The 22,221-nt window shown below is 45.4% G+C and overlaps 1 protein-coding gene across 2 annotated transcripts in view; it reads left to right on the top strand.

Annotated features, from left to right (window-relative positions):
* The first annotated feature begins 294 nt into the window (after positions 1-294).
* Positions 295-22,221, top strand: part of TPST1 (tyrosylprotein sulfotransferase 1) — a 100,452-nt gene continuing 78,525 nt past the window's right edge. Inside the window, exon 1 of one of the 2 annotated variants that reach the window (XM_056556527.1) lies at positions 295-477. The gene's annotated coding sequence lies outside the window, so the exon portion shown is untranslated. The remainder of the gene's footprint in view (positions 478-22,221) is intronic. The other variant, XM_056556528.1, reaches the window with a different exon arrangement.

Genomic DNA, 22,221 nt, shown 5'->3' with positions numbered 1-22,221 from the left:
TTGTTATGATTGCGTTATCTTGGCCTGTAATAAAAAAAAACTGAAAGTTGATGGATCACTGTAAATCCCTGATCAGGAATGGATGAGACCAGGCTAAATTCTATAACGCTCAGTGGACTTCCTATACAATGCGTCAGCTCACAATGCACACAATGGCGAGGATGCTGCGCGTCACCGGCCCCCAGTACAGGAGCCCCTCAGCAGGCGACCCCCAGCACCTCACTCCGCTCACTACTCCTGCGCCCCGCCCACTGGCCGCTCTGCCAATCACAGTCCTGATCTCACGGCAGCCCCTCTCCCCGCTGACCAATGAGCGCGCCGCTGACATCTCTGGCCCCTGTGCCTGGCAGCACCGGGCTGTGTACGCGCTGCGAGTGCTCGGAGAAGAGCGGCGGAGAACGGTGGAGAGAGAAGAAGATGTCGGGGGGAGGGGGGCACCGCAGCTGACACGGGCTGCCTGCCCGGGACCGGATACAGGTGAGCCCACCCTCCCATCACTTCTGGTCACTTAATATGGGATATGGCCGCCTCAGCTAATGGAATACCGCTGTCCCGTCCTGTGTGCGCAGCCTCCTATTCTAGAGCGGAGAAGTGGACAGTGAGGGCAGCAGGGCTATGTATTGCTGCCTAATTACTGAGAGTATAGGACGGGGGCACCATGGCACAGGGTGGAGGTTTCATGAATTGCTATTGTGTATAAGCCGGCTGCTGTGTGCCCAGTGCTAGACTGCTGTGTACCCACTGTAAGATTGTTGTGTGCCCAGTGTAAGACTGCTGTGTGCCCACTGTAAGACTGCTGTGTACCCACTGTAAGATTGTTGTGTGCCCAGTGTAAGACTGCTGTGTGCCCACTGTAAGACTGCTGTGTTCCCGCTGTAAGACTGCTGTGTGCCCGCTGTAAGACTGCTGTGTTCCCGCTGTAAGACTGCTCTGTTCCCGCTGTAAGACTGCTGTGTGCCCGCTGTAAGACTGCTGTGTGCCCACTGTAAGACTGCTGTGTGCCCACTGTAAGACTGCTGTGTGCCCGCTGTAAGACTGCTGTGTGCCCGCTGTAAGACTGCTGTGTGCCCGCTGTAAGACTGCTGTGTGCCCGCTGTAAGACTGCTGTGTGCCCGCTGTAAGACTGCTGTGTGCCCAGTGTAAGACTGCTGTGTGCCCACTGTAAGACTGCTGTGTTCCCGCTGTAAGACTGCTGTGTTCCCGCTGTAAGACTGCTGTGTGCCCGCTGTAAGACTGCTGTGTGCCCGCTGTAAGACTGCTGTGTGCCCGCTGTAAGACTGCTGTGTGCCCACTGTAAGACTGCTGTGTGCCCGCTGTAAGACTGCTGTGTGCCCGCTGTAAGACTGCTGTGTGCCCAGTGCTAGACTGCTGTGTACCCGCTGTAAGACTGTTGTGTGCCCAGTGCTAGACTGCTGTGTGCCCGCTGTAAGACTGCTGTGTGCCCAGTGCTAGACTGCTGTGTGCCCACTGTAAGACTGCTGTGTGCCCGCTGTAAGACTGCTATGTGCCTAGTGCTAGACTGCTGTGTGCCCGCTGTAAGACTGCTGTGTGCCTGCTGTAAGACTGCTGTGTGCCTGCTGTAAGACTATGTGTGCCCGCTGTAAGACTGCTGTGTGCCCGCTGTAAGACTGCTGTGTGCCCAGTGCTAGACTGCTGTGTGCCCAGTGCTAGACTGCTGTGTGCCCAGTGCTAGACTGCTGTGTGCCCACTGTAAGACTGCTGTGTGCCCGCTGTAAGACTGCTGTGTGCCCGCTGTAAGACTGCTGTGTACCCGCTGTAAGACTGCTGTGTGCCCAGTGCTAGACTGCTGTGTACCCGCTGTAAGACTTGTGTGCCCAGTGCTAGACTGCTGTGTGCCCGCTGTAAGACTGCTGTGTGCCCAGTGCTAGACTGCTGTGTGCCCACTGTAAGACTGCTGTGTGCCCGCTGTAAGACTGCTATGTGCCTAGTGCTAGACTGCTGTGTGCCCGCTGTAAGACTGCTGTGTGCCCGCTGTAAGACTGCTGTGTGCCCGCTGTAAGACTGTGTGCCCGCTGTAAGACTGCTGTGTGCCCAGTGCTAGACTGCTGTGTGCCCAGTGCTAGACTGCTGTGTGCCCAGTGCTAGACTGCTGTGTGCCCACTGTAAGACTGCTGTGTGCCCACTGTAAGACTGCTGTGTGCCCACTGTAAGACTGCTGTGTGCCCGCTGTAAGACTGCTGTGTGCCCTGCTGTAAGACTGCTGTGTGCCCTGCTGTAAGACTGCTGTGTGCCCTGCTGTAAGACTGCTGTGTGCCCTGCTGTAAGACTGCTGTGTGCCCTGCTGTAAGACTGCTGTGTGCCCTGCTGTAAGACTGCTGTGTGCCCTGCTGTAAGACTGCTGTGTGCCCAGTGCTAGACTGCTGTGTGCCCGCTGTAAGACTGCTGTGTGCCCGCTGTAAGACTGCTGTGTGCCCAGTGCTAGACTGCTGTGTACCCACTGTAAGACTGCTGTGTGCCCAGTGATAGACTGCTGTGTGCCCTGCTGTAAGACTGCTGTGTGCCCTGCTGTAAGACTGCTGTGTGCCCTGCTGTAAGACTGCTGTGTGCCCTGCTGTAAGACTGCTGTTTGCCCTGCTGTAAGACTGCTGTGTACCCACTGTAAGACTGCTGTGTGCCCAGTGCTAGATTGCTGTAAGACTGCTGTGTACCCAGAACTAGACTGCTGTGTATCCCCTGTAAGACTGCTGTGTACCCAGTGCAAGACTGCTGTGTGCTTAGTGCCAGGCAGATGTGTGCCCAGAGCCAGGCTGATGTGTTCCTACCACCAGGCTGATGTGTGCCCAGTGCTAAGCTGATGTTTTCCTAGTGCCAGGCTGATGTGTGCTCAGCACCAGGTTAATGTTTGAGTGCAATCTGTGTGCCCAGTGTCAGGCTAATGTGTGCCTAGCACCATGCTAATGTGAATATGTGCCCAGTGCCAGGTTAATGTGTGCCCAGTGCTAGGCTCATGTGTTACCAATGCCAGGCTTATGTGTGCCTACCACCAAGCTGATGTGTGCCTAGTGCCAGGCTATCTTCAGGGATTTTTTCTCCTGGCTGTTTAGTGACCAGCAGTGCCATTTTTACCCCTTTTTGTGCTTCTCTTGTTGCTCAGGCTGGCTGGTTATTACAGCATAGTAGCTGGCACACAGGCTGAGACTTGCCTAGTTCTATGTTTCTGGAACAAAGCCATTTTTTAATCTAGTACTTGCCCATAAGCTACTGATATCTTGTACAAGAGCAGCTTCTTACATTGTCCTAGGTACCGGTATTTAAATAGTATCAGATTCTTGGGTGAGGCAGCTGGCACACAGGCTGGGATTCGATTTCTGGCTCAGAAGCTGGTACATGTTATTTTATCAGAACCATGGATTACCTCCGGCCCTGCATGTAGGACTGACTGACAAATGGAAGAAACAGTGTCGCTCTTGTCCTTAGTTTGTGTGCGGTATTGCAGCTCAGTCTCTTTGAAATGAATGAAGATGAGTTTGAATACCACATACATCCTGAAGACAGGTGTCGTTCTGGTTTTGGAAGTAAGCAACACAGATTAGACTCTGTCGAGGACTATCACTACAGAACATATAGGAGAATACGCAATGATCAGACACTGTAGAGGACTATTACTGCAAAACACAATGTAGAATACAGCACTGATCAGACACTGTGAAGGAATATCACTACAGAACATACAGGAGACTACAGCGCTGATCAGACACTGTGGGGGAATATCACTACAGAACATACAGGAGACTACAGCACTGATCAGACACTGTGGGGGAATATCACTACAGAACATACAGGAGGGAGACTACAGCACTGATCAGACACTGTGGGGTAGGGATGTAAGAAAAAATCGATTCTCGCGATAATCGCGATTTTTCATTTGCCGATACAGAATCGATTCAAAATATTTTTGAATCGATTCTTTTAGGGATGTGGAATTTTTAATAAAACGCACTTATCTTACCTGCCAACGAGCCCGCGGAGCTCCGGTACAGGTGTTCGGTCCCCGGGCTGTATTCTTCTTACTTCCTGTTAGTCCGGCACGTCACATGGAGCTTCAGCCTATCACTGGCCGCAGTGATGTCCCGCCTCCGCTGGTGATAGGCTGAAGCTCCATGTGACGTGCCGGACTAACAGGAAGTAAGAAGAATACAGCCCGGGGACCGAACACCTGTACCGGACTGTACCGGAGCTCCGCGGGCTCGTTGGCAGGTAAGATAAAGTGCGTTTTATTTTATTTTGCAGCCCGGACGGGATAACATAAAAAAAAGTGAGCACCGGAGTACTAGATCGCCGCTGTCAAAGCTGACAGCGGCGTCTATTGGGATCTATGAATGCTCCCAGGTGGGCGATATATCGCGATGTATCGTCACCTAGACGGTATCGCGATATATCGCGATATATAGAATCGCCACACTGGTATCGCGATTCGAATCGAATCGCCAAATTCTTGGCGATTCACACCCCTACTGTGGGGGGAATATTACTACAGAACATACAGTAGACTACAGCACTGATCAGACACTGTGGGGGAATATCACTACAGAACATATAGGAGAATACGCAATGATCAGACACTGTAGAGGACTATTACTGCAAAACACAATGTAGAATACAGCACTGATCAGTCACTGTGAAGGAATATCGCTACAGAACATACAGGAGACTACAACACTGATCAGACACTGTGGGGGAATATCACTACAGAACATACAGGAGACTACAACACTGATCAGACACTGTGGGGGAATATCACTACAGAACATACAGGAGACTACAACACTGATCAGACACTGGGGGAATATCACTACAGAACATACAGTAGACATCAGCACTGATCAGACACTGTGAAGGAATATCACTACAGAACATACAGAAGAATACAGCACTGATCAGACACTGTGGTGGAATATCACTACAGAGCATGCAGTAGACATCAGCACTGATCAGACACTGTGAAGGAATATCACTACAGAACATACAGGAGACTACAACACTGATCAGACACTGTGGGGAATATCACTACAGAACATACAGGAGACTACATCACTGATCAGACCCTGTGGGGGAATATCACTACAGAGCATACAGTAGACATCAGCACTGATCAGACACTGTGAAGAAATATCACTACAGAACATACAGGAGACTACATCACTGATCAGACACTGTGGGGGAATATCACTACAGAGCATACAGTAGACATCAGCACTGATCAGACACTGAAGGAATATCACTACAGAACATACAGCAGACTACAACACTGATCAGACACTGTGGGGGAATATCACTACAGAACATACAGGAGACTACAACACTGATCAGACACTGTGGGGGAATATCACTACAGAACATACAGGAGGGAGACTACAGCACTGATCAGACACTGTGGGGGGAATATTACTACAGAACATACAGTAGACTACAGCACTGATCAGACACTGTGGGGGAATATCACTACAGAACATATAGGAGAATACGCAATGATCAGACACTGTAGAGGACTATTACTGCAAAACACAATGTAGAATACAGCACTGATCAGTCACTGTGAAGGAATATCGCTACAGAACATACAGGAGACTACAACACTGATCAGACACTGTGGGGGAATATCACTACAGAACATACAGGAGACTACAACACTGATCAGACACTGTGGGGGAATATCACTACAGAACATACAGAAGAATACAGCACTGATCAGACACTGTGGTGGAATATCACTACAGAACATACAGAAGAATACAGCACTGATCAGACACTGTGGTGGAATATCACTACAGAGCATACAGTAGACATCAGCACTGATCAGACACTGAAGGAATATCACTACAGAACATACAGGAGACTACAACACTGATCAGACACTGTGGGGGAATATCACTACAGAATATACAGGAGACTACATCACTGATCAGACACTGTGGGGGAATATCACTACAGAACATACAGGAGACTACAACACTGATCAGACACTGTGGGGAAATATCACTACAGAACATAGAGGAGACTACAGCACTGATCAGACACTGTGGGGAAATATCACTACAGAACATACAGAAGAATACAGCACTGATCAGACACTGTGGGGAAATATCACTACAGAACATAGAGGAGACATAGTTACATAGTTACATAGTTAGTACGGTCGAAAAAAGACATATGTCCATCAAGTTCAACCAGGGAATTAAGGGGTAGGGGTGTGGCGCGATATTGGGGAAGGGATGAGATTTTATATTTCTTCATAAGCATTAATCTTATTTTGTTCCAGGAATGTATCTAATCCTGTTTTAAAGCTGTTAATTGTTCCTGCTGTGACCAGTTCCTGAGGTAGACCGTTCCATAAATTCACAGTCCTCACGGTAAAGAAGGCGTGTCGCCCCTTGAGACTAAACTTTTTTTTCTCCAGACGGAGGGAGTGCCCCCTCGTCCTTTGGGGGGGTTTAACCTGGAACAGTTTTTCTCCATATTTTTTGTATGGGCCATTAATATACTTATATACGTTTATCATATCCCCCCTTAAACGTCTCTTCTCAAGACTAAACAATTGTAACTCCTTTAATCGCTCCTCATAGCTAAGATGTTCCATGCCCCATATTAGTTTAGTCGCGCGTCTCTGCACCCTTTCCAACTCCGCAGTGTCCCTTTTATGGACAGGTGACCAAAACTGAACAGCATATTCCAGGTGAGGCCGTACCAATGCTTTATAAAGGGGGAGTATTATGTCCCTGTCCCTTGAGTCCATGCCTCTTTTGATACATGACAATATCCTGCCGGCTTTGGAAGCAGCAGCCTGACATTGCATGCTATTCTGTAGTCTTTGATCTACAAGTACACCCAGATCCTTCTCTACCAGTGACTCTGCCAGTTTAATCCCCCCTAAGACATACGATGCATGCAGGTTATTAGTACCCAGATGCATAACTTTACATTTATCCACATTGAACCTCATTTGCCAAGTGGATGCCCAGACACTTAGTCTATCCAAGTCATCTTGTAACTTATGCACATCCTCTATAGACTGTACTGTGCTACAAAGCTTGGTGTCATCTGCAAAGATAGAAACAGAGCTGTTAATACCATCCTCTATATCATTGATAAATAAATTAAACAACAGCGGTCCCAGTACTGAACCTTGGGGTACACCACTAATAACCGGGGACCAATCAGAGTACGAATCATTGACCACCACTCTCTGGGTACGATCCATGAGCCAGTGTTCAATCCAGTTACAAACTAAAATTTCCAAACCCAAAGACCTTAACTTACCTGTCAGACGTCTATGAGGGACAGTATCAAATGCTTTAGCAAAATCCAGAAACACTATATCCACAGCCATTCCTCTGTCAAGGCTTCTACTCACCTCTTCATAAAAGCAAATTAGATTGGTTTGACAACTTCTATCCTTAGTAAACCCATGCTGGCTATCACTTATAATACAATTATCCCCTATGTATTCCTGTATGTAATCCCTTATAAGTCCTTCAAACAATTTACCCACAATGCACGTTAAACTTACCGGTCTATAGTTTCCTGGGGAAGACCTAGAGCCCTTTTTGAAGATTGGCACCACATTCGCCTTGCGCCAGTCCCTTGGCACAATACCAGACACCAGAGAATCTCTAAATATCATGAACAGGGGTACAGATATTACTGAACTTACCTCTCTAAGAACTCTTGGGTGTAGTCCATCCGGCCCTGGAGATTTGCTTACATTTACTTTACTTAACTTACCTTGTACCATCTCTACATTAAGCCAGTTCAGTACATTACATGATGTGTTACCAGCACTGACCTGGCCAATGTCAGCTCCTTCTTCCATAGTGTATACAGAACTAAAGAACCCATTCAGTAGCTCCGCCTTCTCTTGATCGCCTGTGACAACCTCCCCATTATCATTATTAAGGGGTCCTACATGCTCTGTCCTTGGTTTTTTTGCATTTATATATCTAAAAAAATATTTAGGATTAGTTTTGCTTTCTTTGGCCACCTGTCTCTCATTTTGAATTTTTGCTGTTTTTATTACATTTTTACAGATTTTATTAAGCTCCTTGTACTGTTTAAATGTTATCGCTGACCCATCAGATTTGTATTTTTTGAAGGCTATTTTTTTGCTGTTTATTGCTCTTTTAACATCATGTGTCAGCCATGTAGGATTTAGTTTCAATCGTTTATATTTGTTCCCCTTTGGTATATATTTAGCTGTATAGTTATTTAGAGTTAATTTAAAGATGTCCCATTTACCTTCTGTATCAGTATTTGAGAACACCTCCCCCCAGTCTATGTCCTGTAGTGCAGCCCTCAGCCCAGGGAAATTTGCCTTTTTAAAGTTATATGTTTTTGCCTTCCCCGCCTGTCTTTGTTTTCTACATTTTAAGTCAAAAGTAACTATATTGTGGTCGCTATTACCAAGGTTTTCCCGCACAGTTACATTACCAACCAGCTCTGCGTTGTTGGAAATGATCAGATCCAACAAGGCATCACTTCTTGTTGGGTCCTCCACAAACTGGCCCATAAAATTATCCTGCAATAAATTTAGGAATTGTCGCCCCTTTGTAGTTTTAGCCAACGCCGGACCCCAATCTATATCTGGATAGTTAAAATCTCCCATTATTACCACTGTACCTGCCCTGGCGGCCCTCTCTATTTGTTTATACAGCCGACCTTCTATCTCTTCAGTGATATTAGGGGGTCTGTAGATTACCCCAAATATTATTTTTTCAGTATTTCCCTCCTTTTGTAATTCTACCCACAATGATTCCACATCCTCAGAATCATCACACACTATGGCATCGTTCACACTGACTTTCATACCACTTCTTACATACAGACAGACTCCACCACCTTTTCTGTTCATTCTATCCTTGCGAAACAATGTAAACCCCTGCAGATTGACAGCCCAGTCATGCGAGGAGTCCAGCCATGTCTCAGTGACCCCAACTATATCAATATGTTCCTCCAGTATCAAGGCCTCAAGCTCCCCCATTTTATTTGCTAGGCTTCTGGCATTTGTGAACATACACTTTACATTTCCATCCTTTATGTTATTGGGGTTAATGGGATTCAAGGGTGTAAGTTTTATTTTCCTATGAAGCCTATTCCTATTAACTATTCTAACCCCTCCCTCCGCTCCACCCCCAGGTACATTTATAATTCCCACCTCTCTATCTACACTATCTTCCCCCTCTTTGCTGTAGGTTCCCTCCCCCCAAGTCCCTAGTTTAAACACTCCTCCACCCTTCTAGCCATCTTCTCCCCAAGCAAAGCTGCACCCTCCCCATTGAGGTGCAGCCCGTCCCTACGGTAGAGCCGGTAACCGACAGCGAAGTCAGCCCAGTTCTCCATGAACCCAAACCCTTCCTTCCTACACCAGCTTCTGAGCCACTTGTTTACCTCCCTGATCTCCCGCTGCCTCTCTGGTGCGGCTCGTGGTACTGGTAGTATTTCAGAAAAGACTACCTTGGAGGTCCTTGCCTTAAGCTTGCGGCCTAAGTCCCTGAAATCATTTTTAAGGACACTCCACCTACCTCTTACTTTGTCATTGGTGCCAATATGTACCATGACTGCTGGGTCCTCTCCAGCCCCGCCCAACAACCTGTCAACCCGATCCGCGATGTGCCGAACTCGTGCGCCAGGCAGACAGCACACTGTTCGGCGATCCCGGTCTTTGTGACAGATTGCCCTGTCTGTCCCCCTAATAATTGAGTCCCCCACCACTAGTACCTGTCTGGCCTGCCCTGTACTCCTCCCTCCCTCCTTACTGGAGCAGACACCCCCCTGGCGGTCAGAGGCGGTATCCTGCTGCAGTTCTGCTAGCTCTGTAATGGCATCCCCCTCATCTGCCAAGCGGGCAAACTTGTTGGGGTGTGCCAGTTCAGGACTAGCCTCCCTGACACTTTTTCCCCTACCCCTCTTTCTAACTGTAACCCAGCTAACTGCCTGACTGTCCTGCAACTCCGTCCCACTGTCCTCCCCCACCTCTATTCCCGAGAGTGCCTGCTCAGTGAGCAGGAGACTCCTCTCCATGTTGTTAATGCTTCTCATTGTTGCCAGTCGCCCCTCTAGATGCAGGATCTGGGCTTCCAAACGGACAACTAGCACACATCTCGCACAACAATATGCACCCTCAAACTGTTGTTCAAGGATTGCATACATTGAACAGGATGTACATTGGACTGCATTTTCCAACATGGAGGCCATCTAATTATGGGGATTTCACAAATGTATAGGAAAAAACAGACAGTCAAAATGACACTTAAAATTTTTTGTAGACCTTGTGGGTTCAAAAATGAAAACTCACAGCGATCTCAACCTCCTGCTTTCAAACTCCAGTTTTTGAAACTCCTCTTTCACGCCCCCTCTTACACAGCAACACTCAAAAAGAGCAAGCTGAGACTACATCACTGATCAGACACTGGGGGAATATCACTACAGAACATACAGGAGACTACAACACTGATCAGACACTGTGGGGAAATATCACTACAGAACATAGAGGAGACTACATCACTGATCAGACACTGTGGGGGAACTGAAACTTATCTCTAGACTTGTCCTTTAAGTCAGTGGGATCTGGGTTTTTGCTAGTGACATTGGGGGACATTTATCATTGGCTTTACACAACATTTTAATGTTCTAAATGTAACACTCCCCCCCCCCCCCCCTGCTAAGAGTATGAAAAAAAAAAAACACTCATCCTTCTCCTACCAATTCTTCCATATCTTATTCCATTGTTCTAATTAGAGATGAGCGAACTTACAGTAAATTCGATTCGTCACAAATTTCTCGGCTCGGCAGTTGATGACTTATCCTGCATTAATTAGTTCATCTTTCAGGTGCTCCGGTGGGGGCTGGAGACTCTTTCCTAGGACTGTATCCACCTTTTCCAGCCCACGGGAGCACCTGAAAGCTGAACTAATTTATGCAGGATAAGTCATCAACTGCCGAGCCGAGAAGTTCATGACGAATCGAATTTACTGTAAGTTCGGTCATCTCTAGTTCTAATCCTTTTTTCCCCTTTTGCCCATATTTGTTACTTTTTTTTCAAACTCTTCATCTCATTTTTGCATCCTCAATTTATGGTGCCTTTGGACCCACCCAATTACGTAGTATCACTAATTTTTCATAAATCAGCGCCCTACATAACAGTTCTTTTAAATTCTCTGTATCATTAACGTCCCCTAATAAAACCTTTGGGGTTCTCTGTTTCTATTGAGGTCTATGGGAAATTTCACTGCCTGACTACTAAATATAAATCTTATTTCCTAGACTTCTCAGTAGTTTGCTTACCCTGATGTGGGCACCACATGTTACTTGGCACGGCGTGTTCTCCCTTAGTAACATTGTTTAACCCAGTCCAAGATATGGCACCTAACATGGAACTATGTTGCCCTCAATATGCCTTTATGCTTTTGTATTAGGAGCCATAAGTACCCCAGTGTTGCGTATGGTGAAGCCTATGTTTACATCTTATACAGGTAACCTGTAGGCTTCCTATGTTATCGCTAACATCTTACAGCATCAATTCTGTAAAGAAGAAATGACTATTCTATCTGTCATGCCTGATCAGTTTGACATTTATATGGGGAGATTATACTAAGACATGTTATCATTCATCCCCTTCTTCAAAGTCTCCTTTGGCAAGATACTGGACATTGGCCATGATTTCTCTATGTGCTTTTTAGGCTGTGTGGTACCAAAGAATTCCTATTTACATATTGCTCTAGTTAGATATATGGTTTTAAGCTTCTTTTATCCGGTGATAATTGCTATACATAAAACCACATGTAAAACCACATGCCTGGTGGTCTTCATGTGAGAATACATATGTGGTTTTTAATGGGAAACATCTCTTGGAACGGTTTCTAACACTTTCTAAAAACCGGATATTTTTACTTCCTTTAACAAAATTTACTTCCAGATCCGTAAAATAGGCAACTCACATCCTGGACTTATGGGATCTGTAAGGTGCCCATATACACTGGCTAAAAGTTGTTTCCGGCTACTGATATCAGATCGCTGTTGTCTAAAAGAAGTCGGCCATATTTGAAATTTTTGGCTTACAATTTCTCTATAAGAACTTTACCAAAATATAATTACTGTAATGTCGGGATAGGCTAAAATGTATATGGCATCATTTTAAAAATGGCTTGTCACTAGACCATTATTTGCTCAATGATAAATCGGCCATTAACGTTCTATCTGTGTATGGCCATCCTTCGGATCTTCATGTTGTGCCTCTGTGTTGCTGATTCATTTTTACCCCAGACTGTACTCTAAACCCATGTTCACACAGGACAGTTCATGTTAGAAAAAATACTGCGTAAAATATGGATAATTTTATCAGCGTTATTGTTTTGTTTGGTTAAATATGTACCTTTTGCCTTTCTGAACTTTGGACTGTGACCTACTCACTCCCTGGAGATAGCTGGTAAAATCCACCTTTCCTGAAGTGCACGTACAAGAAATGCGGGGTTTACATCATGTGACATCTCCACTTAGACATCGGTCTCTTGTGAAAACCTGTCTCATAAAAGACCATAAAGATACAAAGGGTTATTAGTATGTCCCAAACAAAGAGCACTGCAAATCCTTCTTTGTGATGTTACGGACTGGCTACTATGCAAGCTGTAGGAAATCCTTTGGAAAACCAGGCCACAATGTTTCTCTGGGGATTAGAAACTTCCGCTTCTTTGGAAGAGATGGATTTATTAAGCATGATAATCTGTGGAGAAGGAGACTATGCATTATTGTGTTTTTATTTAAATACTTAATACAGTAATGCAAGCCAGACCACCCTGCCCCACATTAAAAGAGGGTGCATACAGTGTTCTTTTTTACTGGAACAGATGCAGAGAAGCTCTCCTCTAAAGGAAAAGAGCCACCTCTGTGATTCCACCTATTACAGGTAGTGTCCTCTAATAGGTGCTCAACTCCTTTAAAAGGCCTTGAATCATGACTAGGGATATCAGCCAAACTGTTTTCCCCAGAATATGGTGCTCCCATGTATTTCCCCCTGGGGATAGCACTAGACAAGTTGAAAGCCATGACATTTGAACTTTTATAGTAGTCAAGGGGTTTTACCATTTATAGACCTTTTTTTCCCTATCCACAGAGGTCAGATCCCCTATAATCTTGAGAAAGGGCATCCCGAGCAGGACTGAATGAAAAGGCAGTGTAAATACATGTCTGTTGCTTATTTATTTTGAACAGTTCTTTGCCATATTCCTGGTGATCTAGTGGACCAATCGGCAGCCCCGTGGGATGCCAAACAATTTTCATGGCAACCCAAGGCCACTGCTAGGCCTTTGCTAGTACAAGTATGCCGGTACTGCACAGGCCTACTGCAAGTGCACTAGGTATGCACTAAACATTGTGCATAGGACACCGCAACAAGCAACAGCAACTATCTCGTGACTGGTGGTGCTCAGTCCAGAAAAACAAAGATGCACATGAACGAAGAAAGACTTGCTAGACCACACTCACCATATAAGCGAGGTATTTATTCTTCAGTTGCGGAGAAACACATCAGGTAAGGGGGTGACACAGACAGCGGGGAACGTACGGGACGTAACGTTTCGTGCATATTAATGCACTTCCTCTAGCGGTCGGCTAGAGGAAGTGCATTGCTACGCACGAAACATTACATCCCGCATGTTCCCCGCTGTCTGTGTCACCCTCTGACCTGATGTGTTTCTCCACAGCTGAAGAAGAAAGACCTTGTTTATATGGTGAGTGCCGTCTAGCAAGTCTTTCTTCGTCCATTTGCTCTATTGATACAGTCTGCCTCAGGCAAAGATAAACCTATTTGGTATCGAATGTAGCATTGTTTGAACTGGAAAATCATAGTATTCCTGTTTCTGCTCAGTTAACTACGTTATGAAGAAGAAAAAATCCACAAAAAACTAACTCCAAAATGGAATTAAAAACTATAGATCATGGCAGAAAAAATGAGCCCTCTTATAGCCCTGTTGACAAAAAAAAGAAGGTTTTAAGAGGTCCGAACATAGTAATGAAAAGCAGTTTTTTGTTTATTAAATGTAGTAAAAACACAGTGTAAAATATACAAATGGGATATTACTGTAATGGTACTGACCTGAACAATAAACATTTCAGTTTTACCGCATATTTTTAATTTCACCCCACAAATGTTTTTTAGGTTTCGCATTATATATTTGATGTACTGTAAGTACAATTGGTTATGCAATAAACAAGCCCTCATATGGCTCCAGAAATGAAAAAATAAAAGTTCTGACTCTTAGAAGGCAAAGAGGAAAAAAAGAGAACACAAAATAAGTTTTCCTGGGCATTATAGTGTTAAAGGGGTATTCCAGGCAAAACCTTTTTTTTTATACATCAACTGGCTCCGGAAAATTAAACAGATTTGTAAATTACTTCTATTAAAAAATCTTAATCCTTCCAATAGTTATTAGCTTCTGAAGTTTTCTGTCTAACTGCTCAATGATAATGTCACGTCACGGGAGCTGTGCATGATGGGAGAATATCCCTTGCATGATGGGAGAACTCAACTTCAGAAGCTAATAACTATTGGAAGGATTAAGATTTTTTAATAGAAGTAATTTACAAATCTGTTTAACTTTCCGGAGCCAGTTGATATATAAAAAAAAGTTTTTGCCTGGAATACCCCTTTAAGGCACACTTCAGTCCTTTGTAATAAAGCACTTTACAAAATCAAATGAAAGAGGGAAATAAGTGTATGCCCTTTAGAGCATGAACTCCTTAGTAATAGTGTCTTGAGAATATTGCGTTGTTACGGCTGGGAAAGGCGGACACCGGGCTCTTGGTGTGAACAGTCACTGATGAGGAGGGCTCTGTTCACATGATTTATATACTATTTGCAAGTAAAACAAATGACAGCATGGATTGTTTTCCTAATCCTTCAGAGAGCTGATTTATCGCAGTTTTACTTATTGACCTGTGTGTATACATTGGATAGGAAGTTGTTATAGTGTTCTGAGCTGTCAGTACATGTGGTAAGAATATGTCACACTTTTTTGGTATGTAAAGGAGAACTTGTCCTGACCTCTTTCCATCAGTTTGTCTGAACACATAAAAATGAAGATTTATTGTGCCGTCCACTTTCAGGGGTGTGGAAATTTTATAAAAAACTACTTGTCCACGGGACTAAAATGGAGCAAAATGTACTTGTCCCTCATGACGATCCACTTGTCTGGCCAATTTTCACTTTTACGCTCAAATTTTTTCCTCCTCGCCCTATAATAGCCATAACTACCTACTATAATGACACCTTTTAATTTTTCAATAACATATTCTCTGAACCAAAAAAATATATAAATATATATTAAGGGAAGTGAAATTGAAATAGTAAAAGATAATTTTGCAGATTTGGTGGTTTTTCTTTTCTGCGCCATTTACCTTGTGGTTGAGGTAACATGTTAGTTTTATACTTTAGGCCGCCTGATTACAGCGATACCAGATTTGTATCGTTTACGTCATGTTTTACTAATTCTGGACTTTTTCTAATTTTTTTTAATTGCCATTTTTTAACCCCTGTATCTTTATTTTTTTTTTCCGCATACCAGGCTGTATGAGGGCTCATTTTTTGCGCCATAATCTGTTTTTTGTATCGGTACCATTTTGGTATTCATCTGACTTTTTAATCGCTTTTTTACTTTTTTTTTATGGGATATTATAACAATTTCAAATCTGTGGTTTGGTATTTTTTTTTTACATTTACCGTACGGGATACATAATGTTATATTTTAATAGGTTGTACAATTACGCACGAAGCGATAACGAATAGGTTTATTTTTATTATGTTTGCATGTTTTTATATAGGTAAAGGGGGTGGTTTGAACTTTTAACATGGAAGTGGTTAATGCAGCGGTCTTCAAACTGTGGCCCTCCAGATGTTGCAAAACTACAACTCCCAGCATGCCCGGACAGCCAACGGCTGTCCTGGCATGCTGGGAATTGTAGTTTTGTAACATCTGGAGGGGCACAGTTTGAAGACCACTGGGTTAATGTGTGTCTTTCAAACTTTTATTCAAACTTTTATTTATTATGATTTTTTTTTAACACTTTATTACACTTATATGAGGAATCATTCGATTCCTCAGACAGATGAATAGAGTTCTATTGAACTCTATTAATCTGTGAGCTCTGTGATCCATTGATAGAGCCTGGTCCAGCCTGGCTCTATCAATGACAGAGCTGGGACTGGAGGAAGCAGAGGTAAGTCCTCCGGCTACCTCCATAGTGGATGGCCCCCCTGCGATTGCGCTGCGGGGGGGCGATCCACCCCACTAGCCCACCAGGGAGCGTTCACATGTCCCTTTAGACGCCGCTGTCAGCTTTGACAGCGGCGATCTAAAGGGTTAATAGCTGCGACGATCGCCGCATGCTGGCTATTAGCGGCGGCCCCCGGCTACTGAGAACAGCCGGGGGCTGCAGAGTATGGAGCGGGCAGGAATCCCGAGTCCGCTCCATACATACTGCAGAGCGCCGCATACAGTCTACCCGTGCAGACGTGCGGGGAGTGAAGGCAGAGGACGCAGGTCTGCACGGGGAGAAATAAGCCACGCCCTCTCATCTCCCCCCGCACGTCTGCAGATCAGGGGAGAGAAGACAAATACTGTACACAGCTTCTCATCGCCCCTGCTCTGCTACACAGGCTGCAGAGTATGGAGCGGGCAGGAGTCGGGTGCCCGCTCCATACAGACTGCAGATCGCCGCGGCACTTGTCAGGTCCGGCCCTGCTTGCCCGAAGCCGGGCTAAGGGCCGGACAAATTCACCTGCCCGGCGCCCAAAACTGCTAGTCCGGGGCGTCGGGCGATAGCAATTCCACATCCCTGACTTTACATGTGTTACCTTGTGGTTCAGTGCGTTCAGCAGTTCTTAGATGGTTCAGAACACAGAGGGAACACTCCCATGCTTTTTCTAAGCATTTATGGTACTCTACCCATTACCATCCTACGCGTTGAATGTTAAAGGGGTACTGCTTCTTGGTCAAACTTGGCAGGTTTAGTGCAAAATTGGAGTATGTTTGTGACTTAATGGCCAGAACATTCAGCCATTCCCAAAATCCAGACCAAAACTCCAGTCTTATGTCAGTGAGAAAAGAAACCTTAGGCTATGTTCACATGGGTGAATGTCCGCACAAAAACAATTTTTTGCAGACATTGCCCTATCACTAGCCAGAAAACATGCCAGCTCTAGGACGACTCGGAAATGTGCCGTCTTATAGACGACAATGCATTTCTGTGGAGACTATACAGAAAGAATAGACAGGTCTATTCTTTCTGCGGACTCCGGAATCGAGATTTCAGCAGCAGAAACATCTGCCGCGGAAATTCTGCAGTGTGCACAGTGCAGCAAAATCCCATTGATATGCTGCAGCAGAATCTCGACTGCGGAATTCAGCACAGAAATTCCATTGTGTGAACATTCAACCTACCCTTAGTGATGCTTACCTCCCATCCACCATCTTACCAGCTGCTTGCTTACAAAGGGTCTTCACACACACAGGTGTGTAAAATCTGCAATTGCGCTTCTGCAACTAGGGATTTTACAAGACAAGTCTTAGTGGCCTTGTAAAATCTGCAAAACTGTGGATCCGCAACTTAAAATATGCTGCGGATCCATTATGTGTGAATGTACCGAATTGTGGCAATAAACTGCACTTTGAATGCACTATGAGGGACATTTATCAATGTTTGCTTATGTATTCTTTTTTTTAGTAATTTTTTGCTTATGTGCGACTTATTTATCAACTGGTTTCAGCCTGTTGATAATTTTCTTTCACGTAAGCAATTTTTCCTTTTTTACTTTGGTAGTAGCTTTTTCTGCTCCATGTTTGAGCTGAAGTAAATTTAGTCAATTTTTAACCCTGTTGCGACTTTTTTTTGCGCAGTTGCGACTGTCGCAGTTAAATACCTGACTACCCGTAGTCCATTTTAAAATTATTACTACGTAGTTAATTTTTGGAAAACTTGCTTTTCTTGCTTTCCAGTCAAAATGTCGCACGAAAAATCGCGTAGTTGCAGTTGCGACAATTTTGCGACAATTATACTAAAGAGAACCTGACTAAACCCGTTGATAAATGTCCATATATATGAATACGAGATATGTGATATTGTGTTATTTGGAACATGGCTATAAAAACATTTCTGCCCAAATCTTTACCCCTGCATATAAGATGTGTGGGGTACCACATGCTCGAGGCTGTTGTTTTGGTTGTAAAAAGAAATTGTGTCGTTAAACTGTAGACCAGCTTAGTCCTATTCCTTCAGTGATAACACAGTGTATGGAGGGACTTCCCTACGGTATAATGATGCAGTACATGGTAATGAAGCCATAGTAAGTTACCACACTGGCACGTGCTGTTCTGGCGAGATTACAATGTGGTTTTCATTGATGGTTTCAGCTCTTGTTGGATAGTTAACAACATGCCAGTCATTGCAGAAGTTTTGGCAACCTCATTGTAGAAGCATCTGCAGTTATGGGCTCCAGTGCTGTGATGTGACCCTTGTCTACAGGACATACAGTTATTCATGCAGCTCTGCCATGACGGCTGCTTTAGCCAGACATCAATTCTCCTCGGAGCAGCTTTAAAGTATTACACAGTCAATTAGGGAGCAAAATAAAATATCCAAAATGTAGCCCTGACAATAGACGCCAGCTGTAACAAGTCTTTGACATTTACAAAGGCTAAAATTGTATATTTCTTGCAGGGCTGTGTTTTATTTTTCTAGTCTTTGTCGTGTAGCTATTATATAGTACATCTCTTAAAATATACACTGATCAACCATAACATTACAACTGATGGGTTAAGTGAATAACATTGATAATCCCATGACAGCTGTCAAGTAGTCGGATATAAGTAAACAGTCATTGTGCTATTGTGATGGCTAAATGACTTGGTCAGACTACAGGGGTGTGGAAATAAAAAATAAAAAAAACTACTTGTCCAAGGGACTAAAATGGAGCACAATCTACTTGTCCCTCATGACAATCCACCTGTACATAAAATAATTTCAACCAAAATAGTATGTAAATAAGGTCTTTATTAATAGAAAGTTAATAGGCAGACCAGTATGTCACCCATTAGGTGGATAGGGCCCCTGATAAGTAAGTCCGCCCCATTAAGTAGGTAGTTCCCCCCCCCCCCTTCAGGTAGGTACGTCCCCTCATCAGGTAGGCAGGCAGGTAGGGCTCCCCTAGTAAGTAAATAATGCCCCAGATAGATATGTCCCCCCAGTTGGTAGGAAGGGTGGGCTCCCTCAGTAGGCAGACAGAGGCTCAGAAAGATATATCCCCCATTAGGTAGAGCTCCCCCATATGTAGACAGGTCCGCAGATTGATATGACCCCCATCAGGTAGGGCTCCCCAATAGGTAGTCAGACCCCCAGATAGATATGACTCCCATCAGGTAGGGCTCCCCAATAGGTAGTCAGACCCCTAGATTGATATGACCCCCATCAGGTAGGGCTCCCCAATAGGTAGTCAGACCCCTAGATTGATATGACCCCCATCAGGTAGGGCTCCCCAATAGGTAGTCAGACCCCTAGATTGATATAACCCCCATCAGGTAGGGCTCCCCAATAGGTTGTCAGACCCCTAGATTGATATGACCCCCATCAGGTAGGGCTCCCCAATAGGTAGTCAGACCCCTAGATTGATATAACCCCCATCAGGTAGGGCTCCCCAATAGGTAGTCAGACCCCTAGATTGATATGACCCCCATCAGGTAGGGCTCCCCAATAGGTAGTCAGACCCCCAGATAGATATGACTCCCATCAGGTAGGGCTCTTCAGTAGGTACACAGTCCCCCAGATAGATTTGAAACCCCATCAGGTAGGACTCCCCAGTAGGTAGACAGGCCCCAGATAGATAGGACTCCCATCACTGATTGGGGGTCCTATCTATCTGGGGTCCTCTCTACCTACTGGGGAGCCCTACCTGATGATTAGGTGGGGCTTCCCAGTAGGTAGAAAGGCCCCCCAGATAGATATGACCCCCGGCAGTTAGGGCTCCCATTTAAACAATTATACCACCTAAGGTTCAACCAGGGTGCCACCAGCTGTTGCAAAACTACAACTCCCAGCATGCCTGGACAGCCGAAGGCTGTCCGGGCATGCTGAGAGTTGTAGTTTTGCAACAACTGGAGGCAACATGGTTGGGAAGCACTGCCCTAAATAGATAGGTTAGCCCCTAGTGGTAGGCAGGTTCCCTCTTATATAGTAAGTAGCCAAGTTTGAGTAAGTAACTCACTGCTACTTACATCTCCCTGTTCCCTGCGGGGACTTCCTGGAGGAGGTGCACGCGGTGAGTGACGTCATGGAATGCGCAGAGCAGGACGTCAGCGTCCCATCGTCCTGTGGGGCACGTGCGATGATGTCACTCACCGTGTGCACCTCCGCCAGGAAGGCTCGCTATAGGCTGCAGCATACAGCTGCAGCGTATAGCAGTTTAGTGACTGGACAAAACAGTATTTCCCTGTCATATGTGAATTCTTCTGGCATTTAGCGCTGCTTGCCCGAAGCAGGGCTAAATGTCGAATTCACCTGCCTGGCGCCCGGAACTGCATGTCCCGGGCGTCGGGTGATACGATTCCCACATCCCGTGACTGTATCGAAAACAACAAGTCCTGTGGGGTGTAATGGTTACAGTGATCCAAGGAAGGACAAGCGGTCAGCCGTTGTCTAGGTCATGGACACCCAAATCTCAAGCATGCGCATGGAGTTAAAGCTGGCTATGATAGAAAGGCGTCAGAGCTCACTGTACGTTACAGATTGTTGTGTATGGGACTGTGTAGCTGCAGACCGACCAGAGTGCTCATGCTGACCTCTATCCACCACAGAAACCACCTAAAATGGGCACATGGACATCAGAAATGGACCATAGAAAAAAAGGAAGATTGTGGCCTTGTATAATGAATGATGGTTGTTTTTGTTTTCTTACATCACGTGGACAGCCATGAGTGTGAGCAACATTTACCTGATGTGGCACTAGGATGCACTATTGGAAGAAGGCAAGCCATTGGAGGTGATTTAGTGTCCTGGAATTTATGTGAATGTTACCTTTCTACGTACCATCTACCTTTTATGACATCAGCGTTCCCTAATGTCAGTGGCCTCTTTCTTCAGGATATTGCACCCTGCCATACCTCAAAAATAGTTTAGCAGTGGTTTGAGGACCATGGCAAAGAGCTCAGGGTGGTGACTTGGCCTCCGAATACCCCAAATCTCAACTTGATCGAAAATCCGTGGGATGTACTGGGTAAACAATCTGATACATGAGGGCCTCTCCTCACAACTTACAGAACTTACTTAAACCATGTGGTAGTGCAAGTTTCAGGACACACAGTGAAATTGTGACAATGATGTAGCGTTCCTAGTCTTTCAGACTATGGAAATCAGTTTTTTTTTGTCCCTAGACAATCTTTTTAAAGAATATGCTGCTTCAGTGTTCGCGGCCGCTAGGCATGACGTCACGCCCGGCCCCTTCGTGACGTCTCGCCCACCCCCTCGTGACAGCGGTCGCGCCCCCTTCCCATAGACTTTCGTTGAGGGGGCGAGAGAGACGTCACAAAGGGGCCGGGCGTGACGGAAGTGAGCGGACGCTGTGAGCGGACACTGTGAGCGGAGCTCCGAACTGCAGGGCAGCGCACAACCCCTTTAACCCAGAACTGCTCAGCAGCAAGGGTTAATACTTTCCTTGTTGGACTCCTGTATAGTATACATGGGTACACTATGCACCCCTGTATACTATACAGCTGGTGGAGGTAAGTAGTGATGCTCTGCACTAGGGCTGGGCAGTATGACCAAATATGGGTATCACAGTATTTTTTTAACTTACGGCGGTTCCCTGGTATATAACGGTATTTTCAAACCACCCCCCCTAAATCATGTGACCCGCCAGCGCTGTTCTGCCCCCCCCAAATCATGTGACCCGCCAGCGCTGTTCTGCTCCCCCCAATTAATTATCAGCCCAGCGGGGTACTACTCACAGATGTCAAGCACTGCCCTCCTCCTCTTTGTTGGGGTCCGCCGGCGATGGAACTCACTGTACGCCAGTGGTCTCCAACCTGCGGACCTCCCGTTGTTGTAAAACAAGTAAAACAGCGTTTGGTGTAATGAACGGATGCTGTGAGCGGAACAGCTCGAACTGCAGGGCAGCGCACAACCCCTTTAAGTCTTTATGCGCTATCCTGTATATACAGCTGTCTA

This window comes from Hyla sarda, chromosome 2 (assembly GCF_029499605.1).
Source record: "Hyla sarda isolate aHylSar1 chromosome 2, aHylSar1.hap1, whole genome shotgun sequence".
Classification (NCBI taxonomy): domain Eukaryota; kingdom Metazoa; phylum Chordata; class Amphibia; order Anura; family Hylidae; genus Hyla; species Hyla sarda.
This window is presented reverse-complemented; position numbering and strand designations above follow the sequence as displayed.